General features: G+C 37.4%; 1 long non-coding RNA gene across 1 annotated transcript in view; it reads left to right on the top strand.

The window, feature by feature from the left end:
- Positions 1–160: 160 nt before the first annotated feature.
- The window catches only part of LOC141728227 (uncharacterized), a 121,261-nt gene continuing 102,346 nt past the window's right edge, over positions 161–19,075 (top strand). Inside the window, exon 1 of the long non-coding RNA XR_012579083.1 lies at positions 161–292. This is a non-coding gene — a long non-coding RNA (uncharacterized LOC141728227). The remainder of the gene's footprint in view (positions 293–19,075) is intronic.

The raw sequence follows: 19,075 nt of genomic DNA on the forward strand, positions 1-19,075 counted from the left end.
TTTCTGCATCATTTGGACGGCTTTCAGATGCCTACGAGCAGAGAACCAGTTGCACCTCTGGTGGTGCAAGTGGAAACCCGCGTTTCCCCTGCCTTGCTCTGAGGAGGAGGAGGGGGAGAAGGAGGAGGAAGAAGAGGAGGAGGGGGAGGGGGAGAAGGACGGGAGGAGGAGGAGGAGGAGGACGGGGAGGAGGCGCGAAGGCGGGAGAATCAGCCCAGCCCCCTGGTGCCTCCTGCAGCCCGGGGCTGCGCCTCTCGAGTCCGGCGCCGCTGGTGAACTTTGCGGCATACTGGTAGGGATGTAACCGCGGGAGTGGGCTGGAGGAGGGTTATTTATAGGAAAATCCAGAGAGCCATATGGACCCGGCACCCCCTGGTCCCGGCGGCATGTTAATTTGGTCAAAGCTTCTCCCTGGCTACCGCTTGCAAATAAATTAGACATCCTGCTGATGATGATCTTATCAAATTAATGTGATCAGACCACAGACAAGTTACAACAGTTACCGTGGCCATTTCAAGTCCCCAGGATGAATGTTTGGTCTTTTCGTTTGTTCTGGTGGCCAGGGACTAGGGAGGGATGGGGAAACGAGGTAGGAAATGAGACAGGAGAAGGACAAAAAAAAAACAGAAAGAAAGAGAGAAATCTTGACCCTGAAAAAGCTTATCCAGTAAATTACAAATGGGCTAGAAGAGATAAAATGCCACTGAGACAGAAAGCACCACAAGAAATATATTGTTGGTTTCACTAGGAAAAGAAAAAGAGAAAAGGGGCACATTAATTCATTTCTCCTGGTGGTTTCTTTGACTTTGTCTCTCAGTGATGTCAGGGTGGAAGGGTGTGGGTGCAAGGCTGTCTGGAAACCTTCTATTGATCAAAAATTGCAGCCTCAAAGTGCAAGGGGAACTGGATGCAAGGAAGTCCTAGGACAATCCACGGAGAGAAGCGGGATAGTCAGAGGAGAGGAAAGGAAAGGAAAAGGGTCAGGGCAAGGGTCAAGGACACATTTGCTTGGTGTCAGCAGTAGTGACAAGATCACTGTGAACAAAGTCTTTGCAGAGGAAAGACTGAATATCTGGAGCCTGGTGAAGACTCACTGAGATGTGGGGCAGGGGGACTTGCTCTCCTCCTGCCTTAGAATAAAACTTCCAAGCATCTTTACCTTTATGTTATTAAAATTGCTCAGGCACCGTAAAAACAATCAAAATGCAACCAGAGGACCTGAACATTAACAAGATATTAAATAAATAAGTATGAATTGAATGAATGGAAGGAGACAATGCCCTGTTGTCAAAGCGTGAAGGACAGATTGCCTGCTTCTTACAAAGGATCTGCTGAGAGGTGGGAACTGATGGAAGCCATCTGGGGACCTGGAATTTCAAAGGGGTTAAAACACAAAAAGTAAAAAATATGCCAGAAGAAAAAGGACTGTTTATGGATGCTATGTAGCTTCCAAAGAAGTATTTATCTAAGAAAGCCATTGTATTTTCAACTGTATACTTTGGAGATTGATGTCTTATATTTAAAATATGTGTATTTGGAGAACATCTGCTATGCAAAAGTTAAAATCTAGGAGACAATTCAGAGTGGAAGAAAAAATGCATCATTCATTTTAGACTTCATGTCTGAAGGTTTTTATTCTGCGAGTTAAGCTGCACAGAAAGACCTAGAAAATTAATCTATCATTACTCAGTGTCATAATCCCAAATTTCTAGGTTTTTTCATCTTATTGAATTAAGTTTGGAAACATGTATCTAAGGATAAGAGGCCTGCCTTTAATAGTTTTATGGAAATGCCTATTCCTGGGTCAGGTTGTTTGGGAGCTGAAATGTTTTACTCTGTTTCTTAGAGAGTGTGCTAAAGTGAGAGACCATACAGTGTTGGAGTGCCAGTTAGTCTGGGTCTTTAAAATTTAGTATATGCATCCCAGTTTACAACCCAAATACAGGTTGTATCAACAGAACTCACATAATTCACTCTAAATTATCCAGAAGATCAGATAAGGGAAAGAGCATACAAGTATATTGTCCTTGACTGTTATCTTTTACCTCATGTTTCTGTCTGCAAATTCTAAAAGTCTAAAACAATGAGTTGACTACTTATACCTTTCCTCTGTGTGTAAAGTCCATATTTAGCTACATACAAGCTAAATGAAGCCATTTTGGATAAAAATTGGTTTACTCATGATATGGGAAGTTACTTGAAATAGGAAAAGGTAGTGGGATACTTCTTCATTTTCCCAATTAGTAATCTCCCATCTCCCTGTTGCTATGGCTATGTAAGTAACACTGGGTAAGGGTATATTTGTGCTATTTTGCAACATGTAAAATAGCTAGTTACTTCATCTACCACTGTAGAACTTGCAGAGCAGAACTCAGACCATCTGCAAAGGTTCTAGAGAAGAAAGCAATTATTATGATAGATATCCTGATTTCAGTGTTTGTGCTATGTACTGTAAAACTGGCTTCATTATTTCTGTGTAGGTATAGAGACATCCTACATTGTAGACATGATGTTGTGTGTGGATGCACACACACACACATACATATATACCTATGCATTTAAACATTTGTGCACTACAAATCATGAAAGACCAGCAAATAAAAGAGTTATAGGATCATTATTTAATTTGAAATTATGTCTTTGTTCAGGCTTTGACTGTGGAATTTAGCACAGCCTGGTAGTTAACATAGATGCTGCCATATGTTGCAGCTCCTGCAGAAACTATGCTTTTCAGTGTATACAATGACTTTAAACCAGCTCAGATAAACAAGTTCTAACTAAGGGTAGAAGGGTTTAAACTAATATCAGGATCTCCTCAGAATTTTCTATCTCAGTATATTTCACAGGCCAGTCTTCACACATAGCTACTGGATTTCTAGCTAAACTGCAATTAGACCTAACAAGGTTTCCAAAACTAGATAATTTTCTCCTTCATTTTTGATTTTTCTGAGGGTAATGGCATGTGAGCGTGTTCCAAGTCTCCCTGTGGTATGTTCACCAGACGGAGCTTTGCTAAATGATGCAGTGGCGGATGATGATGACTAAAAAAAAAGAAAAAAAGAAAAGAAACTTAGAGAAGTGGTTTGCCTCCTTCTATCTAGTGAGTAGGAGACTGGCTCATGATGAGAAAATAAAAAATTCTCTATCTTCTGCAGTGTAAGAGCCAGCCCACATGTTTTTCTTTCTTGGCTCATACCCTCAAACACCGGGCTACCAACCCTCTTGCTGCAGCTGTTCTTCTTTACAAGAAAAATAATTTTGAGATCCCTTGAACCATGGAAAGGCAGTAAGGGAGCATGAGTTACAGCACTTGCCAGGGTGTGCACAGCCCTGGGAGGACTTGCTTGCTTTGTGTTTTCATGTGAGACTGAGCTTGATGTAATACACATATCAGATGTTTAGATTATGGAGCTGGTAGCAAAACCCATCAACATTCTTCTCCAGTATACATTGTCATCAGACCTTGAGGTAATTTTTGTGTTGGAAATGGTGGCTGAATAGGTCACAAGGTTAATCTTAAAAGGTTACAACCTTAGGTGTCAGAAAAGGAAATAGGAGTCACAAAGATGGACAGATTTTGCATCCATCTTGTGTGTAGTCTGCCATAAAACCTGTGTAGTCATTTCACTTTGAAATCCTGATGATGCGGAAGAAAGAGGTGTATTTAGTGAGCAGGCCAGACCAAGGTCCTGACCAGAATTTCTTATTTAAACTATATATATATTGATCTGAGTTTCTGACCCAGTTTCTACTATGATTGCTTGCATTAAAGTCACTAAAGCACTTGTTCTAGCAGTTCTTAGAACAGGACCAAGCCCCACAGCTGCTGTACTTATGGGTGAGAGTACACAGAATAGATGTTTGGTAAAGGAGTCAATTCAGACAGACATTTATACTTTATCTTTCTTTCTCTCTTTAATTTTTTTTTCTCTCTCTAATTTTTCATTTTCTTTTCCTCTTTATTTTCCTGCAGTCTGTGGTCTTCTGGACTGGCCTTTTGTTCAAATATAAGGGTTACTAAAGGGACAGAATTAATCGCCTTCCAAATTAGTAGTGATTTGACCCTGTGTCTTCTCTGGGAAAGTTTATTGTGCCCACTGTGCTGTTGGTTAGAAGGAGAGTGATAGGGAGCTGAGCTGAGTCACCCACCTCCTTTTATTCCTCTCATCTCAAAACTCACACTCACACATACACACACAGACTCACACACGCACTTTAAAACTTTGACACAACAGAAGTGGGCTGTCTGTTTTCAGTGGAGAATTTCAAGTTGAGGAGCCCAGATGGAGAGAGATGGTTTTGCTGCAGCCCTGACCTCAGAACGTGAACTGAGATTTCACTGCAGCATTTCACTTGAAATGTCCTCCCGGCTGCATCTTCCTTGCTCTCAGTCCTGACACGAAGTCCTAGTTCTGCCTTTCCCAGAGCAATACGTGAGATGGTTGGTTGCCTGACTTGGGGACCGGGATTTCACTCCAGGCTTTGTCGTCCCAAGTTTGGCATTGCAGCATTCGGCACTGCAGCACTGAAGTACACAGAATTCTTTATTTCACTCTGTGATAAAAGACATACATTTAGGCTGGGAAAAAGCATTACAATGAAATTAACTGGAGTTGTGAGAAATATTTGTTGTTTTAGCCAGCTAAATGTACTAGTATAACATTGCATCCTTTAATAAGAAGTGATAACATTTGCACCAGAGTCTAATCTCAGCAAATTTTTTTTCTTAAGATTCCAGCATTATGATTTTAAGTACCTTGTTACAACAATTCTCAACATCCTGCAAGACATGACTTCCATGTCGCATGATCAATACACAATATAGTACTGCAGTTTTGCTATATGACCTCTTTGTGGTTTTGATTGCTTGCTTATTTCATTCTTTCTCTAAGAGTGTCCTATGTCTGACTGAACACAAGCAAAAGGTTGAAATAGCTGGTTACTTTGCAACATATTCAAGTGACTCAGGTAGTCTAGTAACACTCATTCATACAATTTAGTTAGTTAAAAATTACTTTCATCATTTTATAAACACTTTAGTGATGAGACATGAGACAAAAAATCAGTGTCATTAAGATATAGACAAGACATTAAAAGAGTATCTTTCTCAACCAAAAAAAAAAAAAATCCTGCAGGAAAAAAACTGTCCAAACTTTTAATCTATTGCTTACACAAGTAATCCTACTGAATAACATCAGCTTGAATAATAGATCCATAAAGTGTTTTCAATAATTAATTATTTTCTTAGCCATTTTCATAGCACAGTCTCAGAGCAACATAAGGATCATATAAATGGAAAAAAGTAGATAGGAGCTTATGTCCCTGCTCTCTCTAACTGTAACTTATTTTTGTTGTTTAATAATGAAAAGGAAAATGCTTCTCAGAATGAAGAACAGAGGCAAAGACTTGCCTCCACCAATAGTTTGCTAGTTTGCTGACATGACTCTGTGCAACTTATTTCTCTTTTCCATGCTTCAATTTATTAGTTTGAGGAAGTGGAAGATATTATAAGTGGGAGCCCAAAGGTGCTTTGAAATCTGTGATGAACAAACTTGGTGACTGAACGACTATCATCATTACTCAGGGATACAACCAAAAAAAGTCAAATCTTACATAAGAGTAATACCCAGTTCTTTCTCTTTTTGTCAACCCATCTCAGAGGCTTTTCCAGGAGAGCACAATATAATTTTATTTGCTCAACAGATTGGAAAACACAAGCACCGACCTTGGGAAGGTCACATGTCAAGCCGTTGATAGCACTAGAAATAGACCCAAGTCTCAGAAGGCTCAGCCCTGCCTTCTACACCAGTATTTCACAGACACAGAATTACTGATTTAAAGAAGAAACCTATTCAAAAAACAAAACAAAACCAAACTGAACAAAAGGCTTCCTCTATCCTTCTCTCTTAGACTTGATTTTATGCATCAAAGGTTTCATATGCCAGTCATTTTCTTTCTGGAGGCCTTATGTAGTTATGTGGTGTGACAGTAATACCAAGCCTTGGTTTTCTTATTAGTTCACATCTTAATTCTGTGATATGCAATTATTTTAATTTGGGAAACAGACTTCAGAATTCAGACTTCAAAAAGTAAGGATTTCAGAGCTGAGTGGTAAAGTATGTGAAACACAAATATCCTCTCATCTAAAAAAACATCTCGGAAAAAATTAAAAACACTGTTTAATCATAGAACTATGGAGAAGTGGTTTTGTTTTTATTCTCCTATTAAAAAAAAAAAAAAAAAAAAAAAAAAAAGCAGCCAACCCAGGTAAAGATGCAAGCCAAAGTAATATTTTTAGGCATGGTTCAAAACAGAAATCTGAAATAAACTATTTTGGTTGAATAAAATATGAGAAGTTTTGTTCTGGTGGGAGTTTTATTTGTTTTTTTTCTGTAATGTTTTGTCTTAAAAAAAAGAGAAACATGTCTTTTTCATTAGCATGGAATATCAGAATCAGATTTTTTTTCTTTTATGGCCTTCCATAATCATATTTTGCTGAAATTTTGTTTCCTTTCCCTCAATTCATGTGAATTGGAATTTTATGATAGAAATTTTCTGAAAACTTTTCTGGAATTATCTATTAAGTCAGCATGCAGTGGTGTCTGCATATTAAAAGGAGAATTGCTGTGCATCAGCAGACTGGAGAAAGACTGACTAGATGAAACATTATTAGCAATAGAATAATACCTTCTTCCTATTTATGCAATGCCTAGAACCCATACCCTGGGACCAATCCCACATGGCATTTTAGTTTTAATTAAATAACGTTTTAGAGACATAAGGGAGAAGAGGCTGGTGACCCGATTAATCATTGTAGTGCCTGATTTTACATTGCAGCATCCCAAATGATTTCCAGTGTTTTACTCTGATGCAAAGCCAGAGTATTGCAGGGGTGTCTCAGGGTGTAGTTGGTTCTTTTTTTTTCTACATGGGCAAAGCTGATCTGAGATATCCCTTACTGCTTTCATAACCTCCAGGCACTAATTTTAACTTCTTGAGGCTTTTTATTTAACTGTGATCATTTTTATTGATTCAGTTGATATTGCAGGCTACAAACAATTCTGTCTTTCCTGGATTGATAAGAGGGTCAAGTCAGCATTGCTGCTGAGGTGGCCAAGGAATGATCTTAATGAGGATGACTACATACTGAGGTCCACAGAAAATCAAATTCAAGAGTCTTTCTTTCTTTCTTTTCTTTCTTTTCTTTCTTTTCTTTCTTTTCTTTCTTTTCTTTCTTTTCTTTCTTTTCTTTCTTTTCTTTCTTTTCTTTCTTTTCTTTCTTTCTCTCTCTCTCTCTCTCCTCCTCCCCATGGTATTTTTATGATCCTCACAACCTCTCCTAAAGAAAGACTGAACGCCATCTGTTTCCAATACAGATTATCTTACTTCCAGGAGCAAAACTTTTTCATTCTGCCAGCCATGTTTCCTGCCTTTTCCATAACTACTGTTCATACTCTTCAGTTTATATCTTATACATGCATTTATTGCACCCTGTTTGCATAGTTACATCACAGAAGTCTCCTTTTATCTCTTGTAGTTACAGATTACATTTAAATGTACAGTTTATATATCCGCGCCCAAGTGCTCAGACTTTGTTGCTGGTTATGCCATTAGTGACATCACAAAATGAAGCATCTCACAAATAGTTATGCTTATGGCCAGATTCCAGGCAAATAAATACAAAACATGTTCTCTTCAATCTTTTCCAATTTTATGGGTATAATAGGTCATTGCTTTGTCAGCAAGACTTTTCTTTAAATAACATAAATATTCCATTAGCTATATAGATACTTAAATTTTTTAAATCTGTCATAACTTCTGCAGAAGTTACTTTAAAATAGCTTACTTCATGTTCACTTGCAATACTTGCAGTAAGAACTGGGCCACTGTCTATTATGTAGGCTTGTACTCTCTGCTTTGAATGGAAGTTCCTTGCTTACTTGGATATACAAGGACTTTTCTAGCACATTCTCTGTTTGAGAGGTAGAGGAAAATCAGGATAATTTGCTGCATGACTGAAATAATGTTCAATTTTACTGTTTTACCTTCATTCACACGAATATTTATTTACATCCTAGAGTTTCAGTATTTAAAACTGGGAAAAAAATCCTAAGCTGTAGACTAGGTCTGGACTATTGTATGGTCCATTGGGATGCATGTGAGCGTGTTTGGCTCTCAAACGGACAATTTGTTTAGTGCACAGGGTGCAGCATTTGCACTGCAGAACCACATCAGGGAGGTTTGGTCAAGTCAGCAGGCATCATACACCTGCTCTGCTGCACACACGAGTGGTTTATGCCACCAGATATCTGAGGAGCCTTCACAAAGCTATATTAATTCCAAGAGAAATTGAGAGGCCTAACCCTTCTGCAAAGGCAGCACAGACCAAACATACCCCTCCAGCAACAGAGACACTGCCCTTTTTTATTTTTATAGCATCTGGATGTGAGTAACATCACTAAAACGCAGCAATGCTGCCCTCTCTATGGATGTGGAATATCATGCTAAAGGACTCTTGTGTCACAATTGGGAAATACCTGCGGGAGGTCTCACTGGGTCAGTGCTGAAAGACCCACTTTCCTTCTCCCTGACACTCTTCTTCATTTTCCTTCCCTGTGACACTCATCATGAAAGTTCAAGTTATTGAGGACTGGCTCAATAACTTGTGTACTTTCATTCCAACAATGCAAGGTCAAATAAAGGTAAAGCAAAACCAAAGCAAAGTGAAAAAGAAATGAGAATATAAGGCTTTTTCTATGAAGACTCAAAGTAACAGCTCCTTATTTTGGTGATTTTCTGAAAATTTAAAGAGATTAAATGGTAAAAAATAAATTTATTTGAACAACTGGTTTATTTTTTTTAGTTCTTATTGCCAGGATATGAAAAAAAATTCAAATTTTGATTAAATCATTTTTTTCTTAATTACTATAGTTTCTACCCCCTTCTCAGAAGCAAAGTAGGGAGAGATTGCAAAATTTTTTTGTAGTAATTACATATTTAAATAACTTGAATAAAATATTTTTTCTGTTTTTAAACTTAGCTTTTAAAAGTCAAATTGAAGTAAATCTAAGGGGGAACTTTTCAGCAGTCTAGTGATAACCTTAGCTTTTAGTATTCAGTCTGAAGCATCCACCAAGGCATCTTTACAGTCAATAGAGAGAAATTAATCATTCAGGTTGTACTAAAATATGTTCAGAACATGTAGAAAAAACTGGGTTAGGAAAGTATTATTCATGACACTTTATTTCAAAGATCCTTAACTGTTTGCATCAATTTAAAATAAAATTATCTTCCTTTTAGATTACTGTATCTAGATGTGGCTAAGGTCATTCAAGAGATTAAATGACGTAAAGAGGATGTTTATAAAAATAGTATTTTATTGGAAAAAATATAGGCATGCTTTATTTTTTTTTAATTCTGTTTTTTTTCAGTCCTTTTTGAACAAAAGTAATGTTGAAATATTTCCACTCATTACTGTATTTCAAGAAGAGTCAAACAGCAAGTTATCATCTAGGTGTAGTTCAATATAAAAATAGGAAAATTTTTTGAAGTGGAATAAACAAGTCATTATGTTGTATCTTCAAAATTTCGTTTGAAAGCATAAATATACAAAAAGACTGTTACATTGTTATTTCTTACCTTTCAGTATTCAGAGGGCTGTTCACTTATTTTCTCTTTTACAGCACTACTAACACATAAGAGAGAAATGAAGGGTGAAACGAAAGAGTGCTATGTTGATGACTGTCATAAAAGTATGATTTTATTGATTATATTATGTGTATCAGTAGCTTTATTGTTCTGAATCTTGACTCATTAAAATTATGCTTGGGAAGCAATTTTCCTAATTATTACAAAACTCATTTAATATATGATTTTGTGTGAATCTTTAGGAGCATTTTCTTCCATACACTATTTATTACAAACATTTAAAATATTATCTATTTTATGAGTTAGCCTAATCTTGTTGACGCCACAGAAATCAATCTTTTTTAAGATCTCAATCTTACGGCAAAGTAGTATTTAAATTCAGACACTCTAAAGAGTCAAGAATATTTAAAAGAGTAATGATTAAAAGTAAAAAAAGAAATTACATCTTAATGACATTGCTGTTGCTAGGAGATTCCAGCTACAGCTTAAGAGATGAATGTGTCCTTTTTCTTAATTAAAAAATGATTAATAAACAAATAAACCACTAAAATGCCAACCTTTTAGTAAATTTACGTGGGAACGTCCAATGTGAAATCTGCTTAAGCAACAGCAGCAAAGAAAAATTACACAAAAGGACAGGGGACAAAAAGTAGGCCAATCTTTCAATTGTTCTTTTAAGCTGTCAAGCTACACCTCTGTGCTGCTGCAAAAAAGCACCTTAATTAATATTGGTCACTGTGCAGAAAAGGATATACAGTTAGATGGACAATTTATCCAGTATGTGCAATGTTTATTATGGTCTCTCTGTCCAGTCTGCATGTAATTCAAAACTATAATTTAGCTATTACCACCTAGCTCTGTAGATATAATGGGATTTTGTTATGGCTTAGAAGCTCTCAAGGTTTTACAAAGAAGCTAAAAGGCAAAACATCACTCAGGGAGGCCTCCTGAGTGGAAATATGAAACTGACAAGTTTCACATTTTTCTTCAGCAGACTAGGAATTCTTGACCTTTTTTATAGTGACCTATTTTTATTTTCCAAATATCCAGTCCAACATATTGATAAAAAAAATTAGACTAACAGTTTTGGTTTGATAAAAGTGTAGGAAGCGTGAAAATTAGGATTTATTACAAAGATCATTGATTCACAGAAGGGGTTTGGTTGGAAGGGACCCTAAAGATCACCTAGTGCCAACATCCTTCCATGAAGGGGGACATCTTCCATTAGTCTGGGTTGCTCAAGGACCCCATCCAATATGTCCTTGAACACAGCCAGACATTCACAGTTTCTCTGGGCAACCAGTTTCAACGCTTTAGCACCCTCCTAGTAAAGAACTTCTTACTAATTTCTAATCTGAATCTACCCTCTTCCAGCTGAAAGTCATTAGTCCTTGTATTATCTTATCACTACACGTCCTTGTAAAAAGTGCATCTCCAGGTTTCTTGTCAGCCCTCTCTATGTACTGAAAGGCCATAGCAAGGTCACCCCAGAGCCTTCTGTTCTCCAGACTGAATAACTTCAACTTATTCAACTTGAATAAGTTGAAGTTATTCAACCTCAGCTTGTTGGAGGACCCCAGAGCTGATGCAGCCCTGCAGGTGGAGTCAGAGCAGAGCAGAGGGGCAGAATCCCCTCCCTGTCCCTGCTGCCCACGCTGCTCTGGATGCAGCCCAGGGCACGTTTGGCTCTCTGGGCTGTCAGTGCCCATGGCTGGGTCATGCCCAGCCTCTCACCACCAGCACCCCCAAGCCCTTCTCAGCAGGGCTGCTCTCCCTCTGCTCAACCCCAGCCTGTGCTGATGCTGGGTATTGCCCTGACCCAGGTACAGCACCTTGCACATTGCCTCATGAGATTCCCAGGGGCTCACAACTCATCTGGTCCACATCGTCATAGCTATAGTTAACCCCAACACTAATGTGAATTTTCTTGAAAATAGACCATTAAAATGAAAATTTTTCTTGTCATGTGTCCCTACTCCAAATATTTGATAATGGCATATGTTAGAATGAAATCAAAGAACAAACACACAAGTTTACCTGGATGTCAGAGAAAACTTGAAAAAGAGCTAAGAATTTATATAATTTACTCATACATGCTCAAAGACCTATCATTAAATCAGGAGAAGATATGTGATGTTTATTTCATTGACGTTTAAAAAGTGATTTTGATCTTTGTATGTAGTTCAGGGCAATAATATTTATTTTCTTTGCAAAGCACTTAGGTAGCCTTAGGAAGTCTGAACAAGTTCTCTTGATAAAAAAACCGTATAGATGTTCTACCGATAAAAGTTTAAACCTGGTAATTTTATCTGTCCATTGTAAATATTATAAACATACACAAGAACAGATTTTATATTCCAAACATCCTTTTACAAATGCAGATTCTGTAAGTGATAAAAACAACCCCCAAACAACACTGTAGTTTCTTGCAACTGTTTCCAAGTCTTTAAACATCCTTGTCTGGATTTGTAGTGTTTGGTTCTGGGTTTGGTCTGAGGCTTTCTTTTGGGTCTGGTAAGGTTAGTTTTGTAGAATAATTAATATGAAAGCTGATCTCAAAAGACATGAAGTATTCACAATTCCCAGAGAATTCTTGGGAAAACAGAGATGTTCAGTACTTTGCAGAATCAAAGTAATACAGAGATATATGAAGTCTTGGGGGCATAGGTTTGGGTTTTTTGGTTTTTTTTTTAATTTCTGAACATTGTGAAGAAAGGCCTGTAGGACATTTTTGGCTTGGTGATGCCATCTTCAGTTCAGGCAGGAGTTTGAAAACTAAAGTCAGAATAATTGCTAAAACCACACTTTTCTGACAGAAATGCACAATAATATCTGACCTTTATGCATTTTTTCATAAATTGCTAAAATCTGCCTATTAAATATTTTCACTTTATTTAAGAAACTTCTTCTTAAGCATTTGGCATAACTGATTGCTAAAACAATATTGATAGTATAAAAAATGAACCTAGATGAATGTGAAAAACAAGCTAATGAGCAAATCACATGGTGCAGACTATGACTGGGTGGGAGCTTTGTCACTTTTCCTCTTCCAGTGACCTTCTGTCTGTTAAGGAGAGAAAGTGAGTAGGTGTGTGAAAGGGAGAGAAAGCCAGAAAGAAGAGAACAGAGGAGAAAGGAGGAAAGGAAAACCAAAACAACATCAATATTAAAAAAAAATATGGTTTGGGACAGTAATATTAATTTAATAGGATCTTAAATATATGAAGCATGTGTTCCTCACCCATATGTAAAGAAACTGACATATAGCTCAGGGAGTGTCTTTAGGTCAAGAATTAGATTGATTAGAGGGATAATACTAGAAAGTATTAGGGGGAAAGAACTAGATGCTTTTTTAAATTAATTGAATTAAATTAATGTAATTATTTTTAAAAGACTAAAATGTATAAAAGGAAAATATATTTAAATGACTTATTAGTAACAATATTGCCTGGGAATAATGCAGATGTTAGTAACAACAAAACATACTTGCTAGAAGGATAGGAATTCTGTCTATTTATCTGCATAGAAGTGTGTGTTCCTCTCAGTTTGATAACAGATGTGAAGTAACTTTGATGTCTCTGGTTAAAAAACATATGCAAATAAGAAAGCTAAACAACATTATCCCATCAGATGTAATCAAAATAATTTGGCAGTTATCAATAAACAAGTTAATTACAGTTTATGACTTGCAAGAAACAGGCAGAATGCTACATCTCAATGGCATCAAGCTAGAAATTAAAAATACTTGGAGTTTTGTTTAACATTTTTGCAGCCCAGCAATATCTTGTAGACTTGATACCTACTCTGAGGACAACTTTGGTGCTGAGATCCCATTCCTTTTACTGGCAGTGAATATCCCAGGACACAGTCAGAGACACAAACTAGTCCAGATCAGGAAGACAGCTAATCGCTTTAAGGCTCAGGGGATGGATGTGCCATGATAGCCATGGCCTAACCTAAAGAACCCAGAAAGAGAATCTCGCAGGGCTAGAGCAGAAGAGGGGAAGAATTAACTCAGGCCTGAAAGACCTGATGCTAAAACAAAGATTTGTACCAGCAGACCAGTTTAATGTTCCTGTTTAGAAAGGGACCTTGCTTTAACCTGCAGTGAAAGCCATCCTAAGAAATCAGAGGTGCTTTGGCACCTTTTATGTACACGGTAGAAGAAGAAGGTGGTTGTAGTTTTGAGCTCTGAAAAATTAAAAATCCCATTACAAAAGTATTAACTCATTTTGATTCACCAAGTACAGGATATACTCTAAAAATATTTAGCAGCCATTCAAGCAGGGCAATTTAAAAAAAGAAAGAAACCAACAAAAAGACATTTGTCCAGGAAAACCGGTTTTATCCAAGAGGGCTGTGGTTTTGGGTTTTTTGTTTGGTTTTTTTTTTTTTTTTTTTTTGTGGTTTAAATCTGCAGTCTGCATTATTTCCAGTACAATATTCTCTATATCCTGTTGAATTTAACACACAGATTAAGGTGGATTAGTGAATAAAGGAAGGATCTTAGTACAGTAGAATAAAAGAAACTCTGCTATTTGAGGAACAAAGCAACTAAATATATTTGTTAGAAGGCCACATAGCAACTCACCAGATTCTCTTTTGTATGTGTATATAAATGGCTAAATACATCTATGAATATGTATACTCATAAATATATATATGCACAAATATATATACATCTATGTATTTGTATATATACATCTATATATTTATGTATATGTTTATGTACACATATGTATATTCAAGCATTTGATGTATGCAAATTCATAATAATGAAAAATATGATACAAGTACATGTAGGTTAATAAAATAAAATACCATAAATAATAATTACTAAACTCTAGATTAAAACCTAGTTGTCCAAAACAATATATTTTCTACAAAAAGATATATCAACTCTATCATCATCAAATTTTAGTGGAGGCAGATCTCTATTGCTTTACTAAAGATAAATTTGTGAGGTTACTTCCTGGCATATGAGTAGGGACAAAGGGCTGTCTCACTTTATTTGACAGCTTGATTCACTTGCAAAGTACAGGAGACAGTACAAACATTCAAATGCATAACTGTCTAAAGGCAGAGCTAAATCAGTCCAAAGCAAACATTTTTCAATGATTCCATAACAATCTCTTCCTACTGCTAAGTCCCAGGAACAGAAGACACATTTAAAGGGTGATAATGAACAGAGATACTGCAGGCGAATCATGCTTGATCACTTCTAACCTCTGTAACACATACTCACTGTATGCTTACACACTGGATATTTCAAATCTTTCTCAACAAAATACTCTCTGTTTGGGTATGAGGCGTCTCAAGGAAAATAGCACATTTCTGTCACCAAGTCACACCAAGCCTAACACCAGCTTGGGCTGGTTCAGGTTCATGATGTCTCTTCTGCAGTTAAATCAGTTCATACATAGGCCCACATTCTCCCACACTCACCTTTAGGTGTAAAGGAAACTACATAGAGGAAAACATTTCTTTTGTTTCAAATCACGTTATTTCAAGCACAAACCCCACCAGATTCTTTTTGTGTGTGCTTCTGTGTCATGAGAAAGGGGGCTGCCTCTATTTGTCTCTGTGTTTTGTTAGCATTCAAGTGCTATCTCTTCGTCTTGTTAACATTCCAGTGCAAATAAAGCTATTTCAAGTCAATGGACTTGATTCAACAATGGAGTGCTCTAGTTTTAGGGGCCTCCAAGGAATGTAGCTGAATTGATTTCAATGTACTGCAGTGGTTAGCCAAGATCAATATTGGTAACAGTAGTAGTAAGAAGCCAATATCCACAAAATATTATCTTCACTAGCTGGGGCTGAATAGGGATTCATCTACTCCCAACTTTTACCAACTAACTGCACAAAGAATATTGATCTTATTTGCAGCACTGTGGCAAATGTTGCTTAGTAAAATTGTACAATTAAAATGTTTACCAGCTGATCTTTATCTAAAACATTGAATCATAATTCATCATACCATACAAATTGACCACATTGCTGTAATTCAGGCTAATGTTGCACTTCTCAAGTTGCAGAAAAACCAGAGCTTATTTTCAATTTCACGATTCTTGAGAATTAAATGCAGTTTTCAATTATTTTTAATTAACTGTCCACTCTACATAATAATCTCTTTGAGAAATAATTAAGAAAAAAAAAAAAAGACCTTCTGAAAGGTCCTATCCTCCAAATGTAGCAAGGATTTGGCAAAGTGTTAAACTGAAAAAAAAAAATATATATAGTAGGACAGCTGATGAAATTTCAGGCCTACTACAGTGATGCAGATATTCATAATTCTTGTCTTTAACTGCCATCTTCTCTAATTTCCACTGAGAATCCTTAAGTGTATTTGTTTTGGATTCTTTGCTTTTCTATTTCCTGGATTATAGGAATTTTATTGCTTTTGCTAGGCTGCTTCCTTCAGTTCCTCCTGGGCTTCCAATTAGCAGGACAACATTACAGGAAGAATTTTTGCAGCAGTAATCCAGAATACTTAAAAAAGGAAAAGTGCTATATAAAACACATACAACACGGTTCCTAATTATATAAAAGGGGTCAAAGGTTCCAAGGAAAGCTTTGTACTGCCAGGGGACTCACTCTTCGTGGCTGCATAGCTCCACTGCAGGAAAGAAGAACCAAAGCATTGTCTCTTGGCCTTAGGTTTTGCACTCATAAATTGCCCTGATTGCAGGCATTGGTGGAGCTGCAGAGATACAAGCAAGGTCTCATTGCCACCGTTTCTCCTGATCTGAAAACTTGCTTGTCAGAAAATGAGCTGTGTAACCACAGCTACATCAATGCTTGACTCTCCAAAGCACACAGACCTCCATGTCACTTCAGCAGCTGTTCAGGAGATTTGCTGTGTGATCTTGTTCTCCTCAATTTAATATGAATCAAAGGCATTCCGTACCTGGCAGAATTATCCTCCTTGTTTTTTTGTGCTGATGAGGGAGGTAAGATGTTATAACAAGAAAGAAAGATAAGGAATAGGAAAGGCATTATTGTTAAAAAGTAAGGCAATGAAGGCCTATGATGCAGGTATTAGCCATTGTCAGTAGTTTTATTGTTTTGCTTATTGAGTACTTAGGGTTTACACTCACAAGAGAGTAGCAGTGATAGAAGTCTGATATCATTGCTTCCAGAAGTCCCCTGGAAACTGTGTGCCAGAGCCAGAAGTTCACTGTCTCATGACTAGTTCCACTCGGGAAATAAAATTCCTAAGATTTTCCATTAGAAAACATCATATTAACAACAGAAACAATTACTTATTTTGATTCATGCAGTATTTATTTAGATGAAATAAAAAAGTGTTTGAGGATCAGATTTCTAAACCATAAAATCCTAGTGTGAAACTTCTCAATGAAAAGTTCAAATTTTCATTCCAAAATTATTTTGCTTTGAGTTGTAGATACACACACAAAAATTAAACAACTACAAAAGATTACAAATAAAGAAAAGCGTTCTGTCTTCTTTGGGAAAAGAAATATTCAAAATTTATGGTTTTTATCCTGAATTGAAATTACTTAAATAAATATATACTTTGTTTTCATGAGGTAGGGAGCCAGTTTTGGCTACTGATCTGGTTCAAGGCTTTTGCTTGTTTCAAGAATAACCCATTTTCTCTTGGTGTTCATCATCATCTGCCAACATGACAAAGCTGCTCTGCCCTCCTATTAAAGTTTTTGTAAACCTTTCGGTGCTAGTCGTTGTCGTTTCTCAGGGCTGAGTACTGACTTATTCTTCAGGTAATCCCTGATTTCAGTGAGCCCATGTTTTCTCAGGCACTTGAAGCACATAATGTGTTTCCAGGTTCAGATAAGGTTTGCTGCACTTCCTGTACACAATGCCATAAATTACATCAGTGCTTACTATAGTGCCTTTGAAAGGATTAAAGACCCTAAATAGCCCAGTGTAGCCATTATGTTTCAACCCTTCTGCTGATTAAACATGCCTGAGACAGGACTCAAAAAAGACACACGTCAGTACAGTGCCTGACTGATATCTGAGGAACAAACCCTCTAGACTATTTTGTCCAGCAGTAGCAATAGAAAATGGTCCTAAATGTTGTAGTGTGTTGTTAAGTTTTTTGTATTATTCCCCTATTTTATGTATTGCTCCCCCCATTATGTGTAAAATGGTTCTGTCCTCCTCAGTTTTCCCTCCATTAGCTCCTATGTCAGTTATGTTACTATGGTTACCCCTGCCCTCAGTCTGTGTCTGTCACCCAAGTTATATAATTTCTCCTCCCCCTTCTCCCCTTTTTAGTAAATCTTTTCTCCTCCCTGGGCCCAGTCAATCACCCCCCACTCCTCCCAGTTTTCCAGAACCTTCGTCTCACTGGGGGTTGTGGTTGGCTGTGGTCCCGGGGCCCCTCCTTTACTTTGTATTTATTGGTTTTCCTGTAATGTCAGTTATGTTAAGTTCATCCCCTCACCCTTCCCAATTGGCTCCTGGTAAGTTCCACCAGTACACACACACCCCCCCCCCCCCCCCCTTTATAATTCTGTTTCATCCCTTATTCGGGGCCACTTCCCCGGCTGGTTTCTCCCTCTTGGATTTGCTGTAACATCAATAAACCGACGTTAACCCCCGGAGAAGTGTCCTGCTCCTTGCCTCGTCATACCTGCGGTGAGAGCCCGTCTGCAGCCAGCACAGCCCGAGGCCATCAGACGCCGAGGGATGCTGGCTAGGAATTGCAGCGAGGCGTTGGCCCTTGCCTCCAGCTAGCAGGACTTCGACCTTCAGGCCACGTACGCCTTGCTGCACCTAAACAGAAGATTCACATGGGTGGAAGATCAGGCCCTAAACCCACACCATACACACAAAGTTATTAGGCTTTTTCCAATAAAGATAGATACTACAGTTAGTCTGAAATCTTGGTTTGTGGAGAGTTTTCCAGTTTGAAAAAGATTAAAGAGCTTCAAAGATTCTCTGAGAGCCCACAAAACCACATCAGTATTCTTGGGAGACCCAAAATAACAGAGGGATTGACCCTCTTTTCCATCATGAAACAAAAAAAAAAAAGAAAACGAGAAGATACCCACAGACACAAGAACATGAGCATGTAGAAATTAAAATTTCCTGGAACTCTACACTAAGCATACCCTAGTCAATTCTCAGAAAAGGCTTTATTTGAAAAAGTTTTGGATCATAACCTTTGTGTAGTCTCTTTTTAGAGGTTAGTGATTGATCTTTGCTTAGAAAGAAAACTGTGTGATGTCAGAACTATGGAAGCATACCCATATCTATGAAAGTAAAAATGTAGGCATATTTTTTCCTAATTGTGACTGTTACTACTCTCTGACAAGCTTCCTAACATTATTAGCTCTTCTTACAAGTGAATTCCCTATCATACCCACTGTATTATAAGACTGAGAAAAGAACACTATTATCCACTGCTGTCACTTCAGTAGAACCTTTTGTAAATTAC

This window comes from Zonotrichia albicollis, chromosome 2, assembly GCF_047830755.1.
Source record: "Zonotrichia albicollis isolate bZonAlb1 chromosome 2, bZonAlb1.hap1, whole genome shotgun sequence".
Taxonomy (NCBI): Eukaryota; Metazoa; Chordata; class Aves; order Passeriformes; family Passerellidae; genus Zonotrichia; species Zonotrichia albicollis.